The sequence below is a fragment of the Nelumbo nucifera genome, chromosome 1 (genome assembly GCF_055504915.1).
Source record: "Nelumbo nucifera cultivar China Antique chromosome 1, China Antique-T2T, whole genome shotgun sequence".
Lineage (NCBI taxonomy): Eukaryota > Viridiplantae > Streptophyta > Magnoliopsida > Proteales > Nelumbonaceae > Nelumbo > Nelumbo nucifera.
This window is the reverse complement of record NC_142649.1, coordinates 110,257,307-110,269,095: the sequence shown is the minus strand read 5'-3', so window position 1 is coordinate 110,269,095 and position 11,789 is coordinate 110,257,307. Positions and strand designations below refer to the sequence as shown.

Sequence of the window (11,789 nt, the reverse complement as noted above, 5' to 3'; positions counted from 1 at the left end):
ACTTCTTATTCAGACTAGCAAGTTGTGTAGATATGGCTGCAAGGGAATCGATATGGTGTACTCCCCTTTGATTGGTTCGATCATTGCTCCACTGGTAGCTGTTTGACACCATCTCCTCTATTAGGTCATAAGCTTCTTCCGGTGTTTTCCTCATGATCGTACCACCTGTGGCTGCATCAATAATAGATCGATTAGAGGGGTTAATGCCATTGTAAAAAGTCTGAATCTGTCGCCAAGTTGGTATCCCATGGTGAGGACACTTCCTAAGCATTTCCTTGAATCATTCCCATGCTTCATACAATGACTCCCTCTCAAATTGAGCAAAAGTGGTAATATCATTAATTAATTTTGCTGTTTTGGAGGGTGGGAAATATTTAGCCAAAAATTTCTGGGTTAAATCATTCCAAGTGGGGATGCTTCCTGTAGGGAGTGAGTTGAGCCAATCTTTAGCTCTATCACGCAATGAAAAAGGAAATAATCTTAACCTAATTGCATCATCACTAACTCCATTGTGTTTAAATGTATCACATATTTCAAGGAAGTTAACGATGTGTGCATTAGGGTCATCACTTAGTAACCCACTAAACTGAATACTAGTTTGGATCATTTGAATTATTGCAGGTTTTATTTCAAAATTATTGGCGTGGATGGTAGGCTTGCAAATGCTGGATGTCGCCCCATCAATGTTTGGACAAGCATAGTCCAAGAGGGTGCGATTTCCTTCTACCATCTCTCCTTCTATCTCTATGGCTGGTTCGCAAATAACAACCTCTTCTCTTGATTTTCCTTTTTTGGCCCTTTACAACAAACGAAGGGTCCTTTCAATCTCAGGATCGAATTCGGCTAACCCTTCCTGTCTAGTGCATGTCATGCACTAGTAAATTGAAAAAAATTCGAGCAAACAAATAAAAATAAAAATAAAAATAATAACAGAAATAAAAGGTCCAAATTAATCAAGGTTAACAAATTCTAATATTATTTTAGGATTAAATCCCCGGCAGCGGCGCCAAAAACTTGATAGCTATAAATATATAACTCTAGCAAGTGCACTAGTTATCAAGTAGTATAATAATATCGTTCCCACGGGGATTTAACAAAATAAGTATTAGAATCATAGTCTTCCCTAATTATTTGGACAGTCGAAATTTAGATTTAAGGAAACAAGAACTACTGAAAATAAAAACTGGAACAAAGAGAAAATGGAAACAAAGGTGATCACTAACTGAATATGAAATGATGAAATCGCTAGGACTTTTGGTCCACCTAACCAATATAATGAATATTGATGGGTCCAATTATCCAAGACTAATTGTTATTCCCATAAGCTGAGATTTTCATAAATTTATTTAATATTCTCTCTCAAGATAAACTAAACCTACGCCCATCAGGTAACCCTTCGATCTCTCGAGTAGAGCTCTCAAGATGGAAGTGCATTAAGTCCAAGAAAACCATTAAATTCAGATGAATCATGTATATATATCTCTATATACCATTCAATTCACACTATGAATTATTCTGTCAATTATGTGAATTCCTCTCTCAATTCATTCACATAACCCAAATCAATTAAGAGGTGGCCAAGCTCTTAATTGCATTAAGCACAATAATTCATAGACTATATGGAAATCACAATCTTGGATAAATCAAGAAGATAAAAATATATTCATTAACATGGTTAGGCTTTCCACAGCCCTAGCAAGAAAACAAATCAGTTTATAATGGAAGAATTAAAACAAACAAAGGAGAAGAAAAAACTCTTGAATTCGCCCATGGTGCTGAGATCTCCTCTTCTTGAAGTTTCTTGAATTCTTGAACCTTTCTTGAACCCTTCTTGACTAATTGCTCCTTGCTCCTTGATTCAAATCAGAAGTTGAATGATTGAATGATTCAGTGATCAAGTCAGTCCTAAAGCTGGTCCGCTCCCTCTTTTATATAGATTAAAGGGGAGGGGGTGGTCTCCTACTTTCTCTTGAAGTTGATCTTTACAAGAAATAGAAAGTCCTATCCTAATTCTAATCCTATCCTTTTATCTCTTGAACTCAATCCCTTTTTCACTCTAAGATTACATCAAGAATTTAGATCTACAAGGATTCTTCTTAGTTTCTTGTTCTTGGATTCGTAATAGACCTCCTCTGTGAATTGAGCTTCAGCCAGGCTTTTCTGCGAGTTGGGCTTCAGCTGCGGATTGGGCCTTCCTACGAAATTTCCCCGACTTCGGGCCCGGAAGTGACTTTGATGCAGGCAGAATCTGCGAAATCCCAAAACATGAAAGTTGTGGCTCTTTCTCTTATCTTTCCAATGGATCTTGTATCAACCCATTCGGAGTTCGGAGACGCGAATTAGACCTAAATCACTGAACATTGTCGAAACTGTGAAAAATCATCTGATTTGTCTTTCTTTGCTCTTGATGCCTTCTTTCATACCCTGGACCAAAATACAAGAGATATGAGTCCAATTAGATGTTAATTTAGTATAAAAGACTGAATGATTGGGGATAAAAATATGATAAATTCTACTCTCATCATCTTTATTTCAGATGATTAGGAGCAGATTTCGTTATTGTGGATGGATTATGACTGTTATTTGGGAAATCAATAGCATAGTGTCACGGGGCTAATCGGCGAGGTCCCGTGACATTGTTTTTATTTGGAATTTTTTCAAACATTGTACTCCACCCATCCTATAGCCATTTTCCCCTTTTCTTATTGTGTAATGGACTACGAAATTTTTATGTGTTTGCTTGTAAAGTCTGCACATAACTGTGTAATAAGGATAATTTATGCTCTACTGTAGTATGATTATAATCTTTAAAAGCCATAGACCTCTAGTTAAATGTGGATAAACTTAGACGAAATCCATCAGTCTATTCATAGATCATATCAAAAGTATCATCTTGAGATTCTTAGTTGTTAGACAGTTTTGTATGCCCTTAGCTTCAATCTGATTTAATGTACTTTTGTTATTTAGTGGAAATAAATAAAGTGCATATTTGATTCATGTTGTTTGGTACAATTCTGTGTAAGACCCTAAAACTGGACACTTATAGAGACTCGTGTTAGTTTTAAATGTTCACAGCCATTGGATAAATCTGGGAAGATTTATCTTACCAAGGCTGATACTGGTGTGCCACCAAGTGTTGGGATGGCCTGTCTCGGCCACCAAGGTAAGTAGGATCCTTGAATATAGTATTCTAAATTTAGGGAATATGATTCCCAGTTGAAAGAAGGTAGGAAAATTTTTGAAATTCGCCCACCCATTCCGCAACCTTTTTGGCGTCCATTAGATGGATCCTACCATTCTTTCAATCTATTCATAGATCATATCAAAAGTATCATCTTGAGATTCTTAGCTCTAGTTGGGGAGGGCACATCACGTAGGGCAGGGCATCTTGTGTTTTTACAAGGTCAAAAGCTGGTTCAGGTTCCTATTTAGAGAAGTGAAAGTATACATCTAGTTTGAAAAATTAGTTAGGTTGATTCCTGGATAGGATTAGAGTATTAATTTGTTTGCAAAAGAAGAGGTTGGGATGGTTGAATTACTGGTTGTTTCTTTGGAAGTTTGTTACTCAATATAGGGCTTCCAATGGGTTGGGTTTTGGTAGAAACAGTCTCGAATCGATTATTATTACTATGGAAAAATTCATAGAACCGGAACTGAAAACTAGAAGTATTTATTTAAGGAATAAATTAAAATTTGAATTTCGATAATATAACCTTAATAAAATTTACAGAAAATGATTATTATTTATATATTAATAAATTAAACATTTTAACTAATATTATCTATCAGAATTGGCATTTATAACATAAAATATGGTAAAAGATATTGGAGAATTAAGAAAATCTTATACATACTTTATAAAACAACTGGTTCCGGGTATTAATTGGTTCAGGACAGGGAATACCATGCACCGACCCAATTATTATTTGAGACAAAATCATGGAACCAGAACCGTTATAATTCTAGAATTATAAACGGTTCTGATCTGTTTGTGTTCACTAGGCAAATTCAACCCACTGGCTGCCCTAATTCTAGAATAAGGATCATGGGAAGATAGGAGCTGCAATAAGTCTGATATTTCTTTTCCTTCTCCACGAGGATTTGCTTTTCTTGGTTGTGACCTTTTCAACGCATTGCCAATGTTGAAACCTTTGTTGTTGTAGGGTATGATTGTATAGTGGGATGTTGATTTTGGACCCAAACAAATCGATAAGTACTTCCACAAAATGACAACCATGCCAATGTGTGTGCATTATTAGTAGTTGGCATTGTCAACTGCAGTATAAAGAATGACCGTAGGGCTTGTAAGCCAACATTTTTTTATATCCCAAAATTTTTTATATGCTAACATTTCCTTATTTTTGTTTCTATTGTCAATTTTTTTTTTGTGTTGTTTTCTTAAACTAATCCGAGACATCTTCTAGCATTGACACTTGTAAGAAGTTATGTTGATGCAAATTATTCAAGTATTTGAGTTGGTGTGTAATAGTGGGCCTTGGCGTTGCATATGCAGAAACACAGGATTAGAAGGTGAAGTATCTCAGTTTTCACCGGTAGATTGAAATTTTGTTTCATAAAAGCATTTTCAAAGCCTGGTTTCTAAAGTCTTAGAGAAGAAGATTACCAAACTGTTAGGCGAATTCTTTTTCACAAATGGTTTGGAATATGGTTCGAGGGGATTTTGCTGTACATCTGTTAAATACCTTTCGTCGGGAATATTATTTGTTGTTGAAGCATGCCCTATTTAGTATGCTTTTTCCCGTTATGGTAATGTATCAGAAGATATGTTGTATAGTGTTTATTGTTTTTTTAGAATTTTGATGAATTAAATATGCAGTTCAATTTGAAGCTAACTTTATTTTATTAACAGATAAGAAGGATATCATCTCCAATTTTGGAAGATGCAAAATCTTCAATTGATTTGAATTTCTTCACCACGATCTCATTGGGCTTAATTTTTGTTGTGTCTTGTAGTGAAGATATTACTCGAGCTATTATCTTTGCCTTAATGGACATAGGTGATTTTGAATTGGGCGAGCCGCTTACACCGTTTCTGTATAGGCCTTGGCTTCCTTTACCGTTGGAAGCAGATAAATGAAATTAATCCTTGGTTTTCTTTTCTAATTTTATGTTGTCCTTGGTTTCATTTGTTTTATAGGAATGTTTGAGGCAGCAACTATGGTATCCATGATGTTCAATGAAGAAATCAAGAAATATTTTGATATGACCCTTCTTTCTTGTACCTATGTTAGAACTAGGGAACGTACTCAAGGTCTTGTATCTGTATTTTGGTCACACCTATAGATTACTTTTAGCATTCAAAGCTGTTGACAATATGTTTTGATACAGGTTTAGAATCTTCTAGGTTACTGGGCCAACATCTTGACATGGGTGAGACTCACCAAGGTCTTGTTGTTCTTGTTATTGCATTGGTTGAAATTTTTGAAGAATTGGGTCTTGGGACGAAGATTGGATCATTAGAACATTTATTACATTGTGAAGAGCAGAACACATGGAGGGTAGTTCCTTTAGTTCTTGGTCTCCTTTGCACTTGCAATCTGAAGGTAAGCCATATGTGATATACAAATTTGTTGAATCCTCATAGCATTCAACTGATCTGGTAAGAGGGCTTTGGACGGAGTTTTATTAGGTTGGTTTGGTTAGCATTGCATAGTTTCCTAGAAACCTTTATAAAACAGAGCATAGTTTTATTCTAATGTGTGGTTTGTTGTTGTGGAGAAGTTGTTGCCAACAAGGGAACAATTTTAAACAGCCAAAGTGTGCATTCTTTTTCTTTTGTTCTCTTTCCCTCTTTCCTTCCCTCTCTCTATCCCTCATCCCAAACACATCTAAGCTAATCCATCCTTGTTTATATGTTTGTCTACTGGGGAAACATATGACAAATGTTCTGTTTAATTTTTCTTTGGTCAATGCTTTCGTGAATGCCGATTCTAGCCACATAACTGTCTAATCATGTGGCGGTGTTTATTTTTATGAATTTTGTTTCCACATGCCTAGTGGAATTCCTCTGAAATCATTTTGTCGGCTAAGTCGATAATTGTTCCTTCCGAAGCTTCAAATGGTTGTTGCTTTGGAAGTTTGGTTCTCAAGATAGGGCTTCCAGTGGGTTGGGTTTTGATAGAACCAACCTCGAATCGAATATTATTACTATGGACAAATTCATAGACCCGAAACTAAAAACTAGAAGTATTTATTTAAAGATAAATTAAAATTTGAATTTCAATAATATAACCTTAATAAAAATTATAGGAAATGACTATTATTGACATATTAATAAATTAAACATTTTAACTAATATTATCTATCAGAATTGGCATTTATAACATAAAATATGCTAAAAGATATTGGAGAATTAAGAAAATCTTGTACATACTTTATAAAACAACTGGTTCCTAGTATGAATTGGTTCAGGACAGGGAATACCATGCACCGATCCAATTATTCTTTGAGACAAAATCATGGAACCAGAACCGTTATAATTTTAGAATTATAAACGGTTCTGATCTGTTTGTGTTCACCGGGTAAATGCGACCCACTGGTTTCCCTAATTCTAGAATAAGAATCATGGGAAGACAGGAGCTGCAATAAGTCTGGTATTTCTTTTCCTTCTCCACGGGGATTTGCTTTTCTTGGTTGTGACCTTTTCAACGCATTGCCAAACTTTTAGGCGAATTCTTTTTCACAAGTGGTTTGTAATATGGTTTGAGGGGATTTTGCTGTACATCTGTTAAACACCTTTCTTCGGGAATATTATTTGTTGTTGATGTTTTTGCGACTCAAAACTAATTGAATGGTTAAGCATGCTCTATTTAGTAGGCTTTTGCCCGTTATGTTAATGTATCAGAAGATATATTGTGTAGTGTTTATTGTTTTTTAGAATTTTGATGAATTATATATGCAGTTCAATTTGAAGCTAACTTTATTTTATTAACAGATAAGAAGGAAATCATCTCCAACTTTGGAAGATGCAAAATCTTCAATTGATTTGATTTTCTTCACCATGATCTCATTGGGCTTAATTTCTGTTGCGTCTTGCAGTGAAGATATTACTTGAGCTATTATCTTTGCCTTAATGGACAGAAGTGATTCTGAACTGGGCGAGCCGCTTACACTGTTTCTGTATATGCCTTGGCTTCTTTTACCTTTGGAAGCAGGTAAGTGAAATTAATCCTTGGTTTCATTTTCTAATTTTATGTTGTCCTTGGTTTCCTTTGTTTTATAGGAACGTTTGCGGCAACAACTGTGGTATCCATGATGTTCAATGAGGGAATCAAGAAATATTTTGATATGAACCTTCTTTCTTGTGCCTAAGCTAGAACTAGGGAACATACTCAAGGTCTTGTATTTTTTTTGGTCACACCTATAGTTTACTTTTAGCATTCAAAGCTGTTGAAAATATGTTTTGATACAGGTTTAGAATCTTCTAATTTACTAGGCCAACATCTTGACATGGGTGAGACTCACCTGAAAGAATGGTAGGATCCATCTAATGGACGCCATAAAGGTTGCGGAATGGGTGGGGCGAATTTCAAAAAATTTCCTACCTTCTCCCAACTGGGAATCATATTCCCTGAATTTAGAATACAATATTCAAGGATCTACTTGAACCCTAATCAAACCAGATCTGTACCAAAAGATAAATGGGAGGATTATACCTGATCCGGAGAAGCAGTATCTCCCAAAGTTGGTGTTCACGCCCAAAGAATGCTCCAAGATCTGTCCCTGCTGAAGATGACACAGCTGTGGATGGAACAGAACCAGCAGGGTGCGTCCTACACACTGGATCCTTCACAAGAATCCCCTGGATGTACTAAACACTGAATTCTTTCAGTCTTTCTTGCAAGACTGATGTCAAGAACTGGTTTCTTGACTTTCTTTTCTGCAAAGATCAAATCTTGCAATAATGCAGATGGCGGCGGCAGGAGGAGATTTCCAGAAACGAAAAGGCTGAACTGTTTTCTTTTCTGGAGAGAATGAGATCTAATCTCAATTCGCAGGAACCTTTCTTGCTTACCAGAACCTCTTGGATCGAAATCTGATTTCCCTCTCTTGGTTCATTCGAAATCTCAATTCTTTTCTTCTTGATTAAGAAATCTCCTAATTAGGAGTTATCCCAATCCAAATCAGTATTTGGATAGGGGATAATCTTAATCCCTTTTCCAGATAGAGTTAGCTTACTCCTGATCTTATCAGGAGGTTACCAGATTCAAATCTGATTTGAATTTGGTCTCTAAGAGTGGATAAGGCTAAGAGCCCAATCCTTTTTGCTAACTTCAATCTCAAATTCGCCCCATTGATGGGTGATCATATCAGCCCACTTCGAAATGGGCTTTTGGCCCATTAAGTATTCAGTGTTTAATTAGTTTCCAATCTGCTGCCCAGTTGGGCTTCTTTGTATGGCGTGGGACCCAAGCATTGATCTACACACCAGCCACATGGGTTCGGCCCAGCCTTTAATGCAAGGCCCAGCCAAATTCACTGAAAATCTCAATGAACCCCTTGAGTCCATCGTATGAACCCTATGGGCCCAACACTTACATTAAGTGGTCCCTGGGCCAAGCCATCTTATAAAAACCCAGGGACTGTGGGCAGGTGCAAGATTAGCCCATTAGGTATTATCCTAAATGGTCTTACACTTAACCTCTCAGCCCTTAATGATCAAGCACTGCCCGACAAGAGAGGACCTCTCCCTCGGCTGCAAGGAACAGTGCCGCACTCTCCTCTCACATGGATCCCGGGAATTAAAACCATTTGCAAACATTTTGAAACCGTACATATATATGTAAATATATTAATTTTGCAAAAACAAAATTCCAACGATTGAAATCAACTGCCGGCAGTTTGGTTTCCATCAGAGAGAGTGCATTCCCGATCATTACCCTTTGTCCGACAAAGTGGCTGATTCTGTCACTATGACCACCCACTCAGATGATTTCTCAAACTGCCCCAACATACCCAGGTTTTGATCCCCACTAAGGATCTCACTGATTGGCATATCAAAGGCAGCCTGATCCAGCACCTAGTGAAGTGTCATAATCGAGTCTAGGGGTCAGGTGTAACTTTCCAGTTTTGCCCATCTATCTCCAAGGTCCAGGGCAAGACTGGAAATCTGGTCCGGTTCAAGGATTCAAGTAATCCCATGCTGTATGTGCCTCGGGTCTTACCCTGATGGCTGAGACAGGCCATCCCAACACTTGGTGGCACACCAGTATCAGCCTTGACAGGATAAATCTCCCCAGACTTATCCAACGGCTGTGAACATTTAAAACTAACATGAGTCTCTACAAATGTCCAGTTTTAGGGTTTTACACAGAATTAAACCAAACAACATGAATCAAACATGCACTTTATTTATTTCCACTAAATAACAAAAGTACATCAAAATGATTGAAGCTAAGGGCATACAAAACTGTCCAACATCACCAAGGTCTTGTTGTTCTTGTTATTGCATTGGATGAATTTTTTGAAGAATTGGGTCTTGGGACGGAGATTGGATCATTAGAACATTTATTACATTATGAAGAGTAGAATACCTAGTTGGTAGTTCCTTTACTTCTTGGTCTCCTTTGTACTTGCAATCTGAAGGTAAGCCATATGTGATATACAAATTTGTTGAATCCTCATAGCATTGAACTAAACTGGTAAAATGGCTTTGGGCGGAGTTTTATTAGTTTGGTTTGTTTAGCACTGCATAGTTTCCTAGAAAACTTTATAAAACAGAGCATAGTTGGGGCCAAATTTTAGTCACACCTCCTGTAGTTTTCGAAACTGATTTTGAAGTACATACACCTTCCAATTGATTAAGGGTCTGTTTTGTTTGCAGCCGTAAATGGAATCAGATTCAAAATACTCCAGAATCTAAATCGGAATGGTCCATTCCCATAGTTTATTTGGTTCAGACGGGAATGGGAATTTGGAATTTACCATATAGGAATGTTTGAGGCAGCAATGGTGGTATCCATGATGTTCAATAAAGAAATCAAGAAATATTTTGATATGACCCTTTTATCTTGTGCCTATGCTCGAACTAGGGAACGTACTCAAGGTCTTGTATCTGTATTTTGGTCACACCTATAGATTACTTTTAGCATTCAAGGCTGTTGACAATATATTTTGATACAGGTTTAGAATCTTCTAGGTTACTGGGCCAACATCTTGACATGGGTGAGACTCACCAAGGTCTTGTTGTTCTAGTTATTGCATTGGATGAATTTTTTGAAGAATTTGTTCTTGGGACGAAGATTGGATCATTAGAACATTTATTACATTATGAAGAGCAGAACACCTGGAGGGTAGTTCCTTTAGTTCTTGGTCTCCTTTGCACTTGCAATTTGATAGTAAGCCATATGTGATATACAAATTTGTTGAATCCTCATAGCATTCAACTGAACTGGTAAGAGGGCTTTGGACGGAGTTTTATTAGGTTGGTTTGTTTAGCATTGCATAGTTTCCTAGAAAACTTTATAAAACAGAGCATAGTTGGGGCCAAATTTTAGTCCCTCCTGTAGTTTTCCAAACAGATTTTCAAATACATACACCTTCCAATTGATTAAGGGTCTGTTTGGTTTGCAGCTGTAAATGGAATTTGAATCGAAATCCTCCGGAATCGGAATCGGAATGATCCATTCCCATAGTTTATTTGGTTCAGACAAGAATGGGAATGGGAATTTAAATCAGCAGGAATGGGATTTGATTCCCAAGGGAGGGAGGGGAGGGAATGGCCATTCCCTCAAATGGGGGAATGCCATTCCAGTACGCGCATGAAATGGTAATTGACAATGTTATGAGACTACTTTCCTTTTGAATGTCCCCATGTAAAAAATTCAACGAAATGTTTTTGTTATTTATTTCTGTTGCAGAAGATAATGGTTCGCTGTTTCCAATGATTGTTTTGGGTACTAGTTTCTTCTTTTATTTATTGATTGCGACTCTTTGGTGGAAATTTGATCTAGATGCTTTCTTCGTTTTATTTTAGTACATTTTCTAGTTAGAAATGAGTCTGTACGCATCGGATAAGTAATCTGCATGAAAGGGTTTACTAATGGTATGTGTTTGTAGAGAAGTTGTTGCCAAAAAGGGAACAATTTTAAACAACCAAAGTCTGCATTCTTTTTCTTTTGTTCTCTTTACCTCCGTCCTTCCCTCTCTCTGTCCCTCATCCCAAACACATCTAAGATAATCCAGCCTTGTTTATATGTTTGTCTAATGGGGAAACATATTCTAAATGTTTTGTTTCATTTTTCTTTTGTCAATGCTTTTGTGAATGCAGATTCCAGCAACGTAACTGTCTAATCTTGTGGCGGTGTTTATTTTTATGAATTTTGTTTCCACATGCTTAGTGGATTTCCTCTTCCATCATTTTGTTGGCTAAGTCGATGATTGTTCCTTCCGAAGGATCAAATGGTTGTTGCTTTGGAAGTTTGCTACTCAAGATAGGGCTTCCAGTGGGTTGAGTTTTGGTAGAACCAACCTCGAATCGATTATTATTACTATGGACAAATTCATATACCCGGAACCGAAAAGAAGATGTATTTAATTTAAGAATAAATTAAAATTTGAATTTCGACAATATAAACATAATAAAATTTACAGAAAATGATTATTATTGATATATTAATAAATTAAATATTTTAACTAATATTATCTATCAGAATTGGAATTTATAACATAAAATATGCTAAAAGATATTGGAGAATTAAGAAAATCTTGTACATACTTTATAAAACAACTAGTTCCGGTTATGAATTGGTTATGGAAAGGGAATTCCA

General features: G+C 36.5%; 1 non-coding gene across 1 annotated transcript; it reads left to right on the top strand.

Annotated features, from left to right (window-relative positions):
• The first annotated feature begins 242 nt into the window (after nucleotides 1-242).
• On the top strand, nucleotides 243-349 carry LOC148803692 (small nucleolar RNA R71). The gene has a single exon (XR_016081690.1). It is a non-coding gene; the product is annotated as a small nucleolar RNA R71 (small nucleolar RNA).
• The last annotated feature ends 11,440 nt before the right edge of the window (nucleotides 350-11,789 follow it).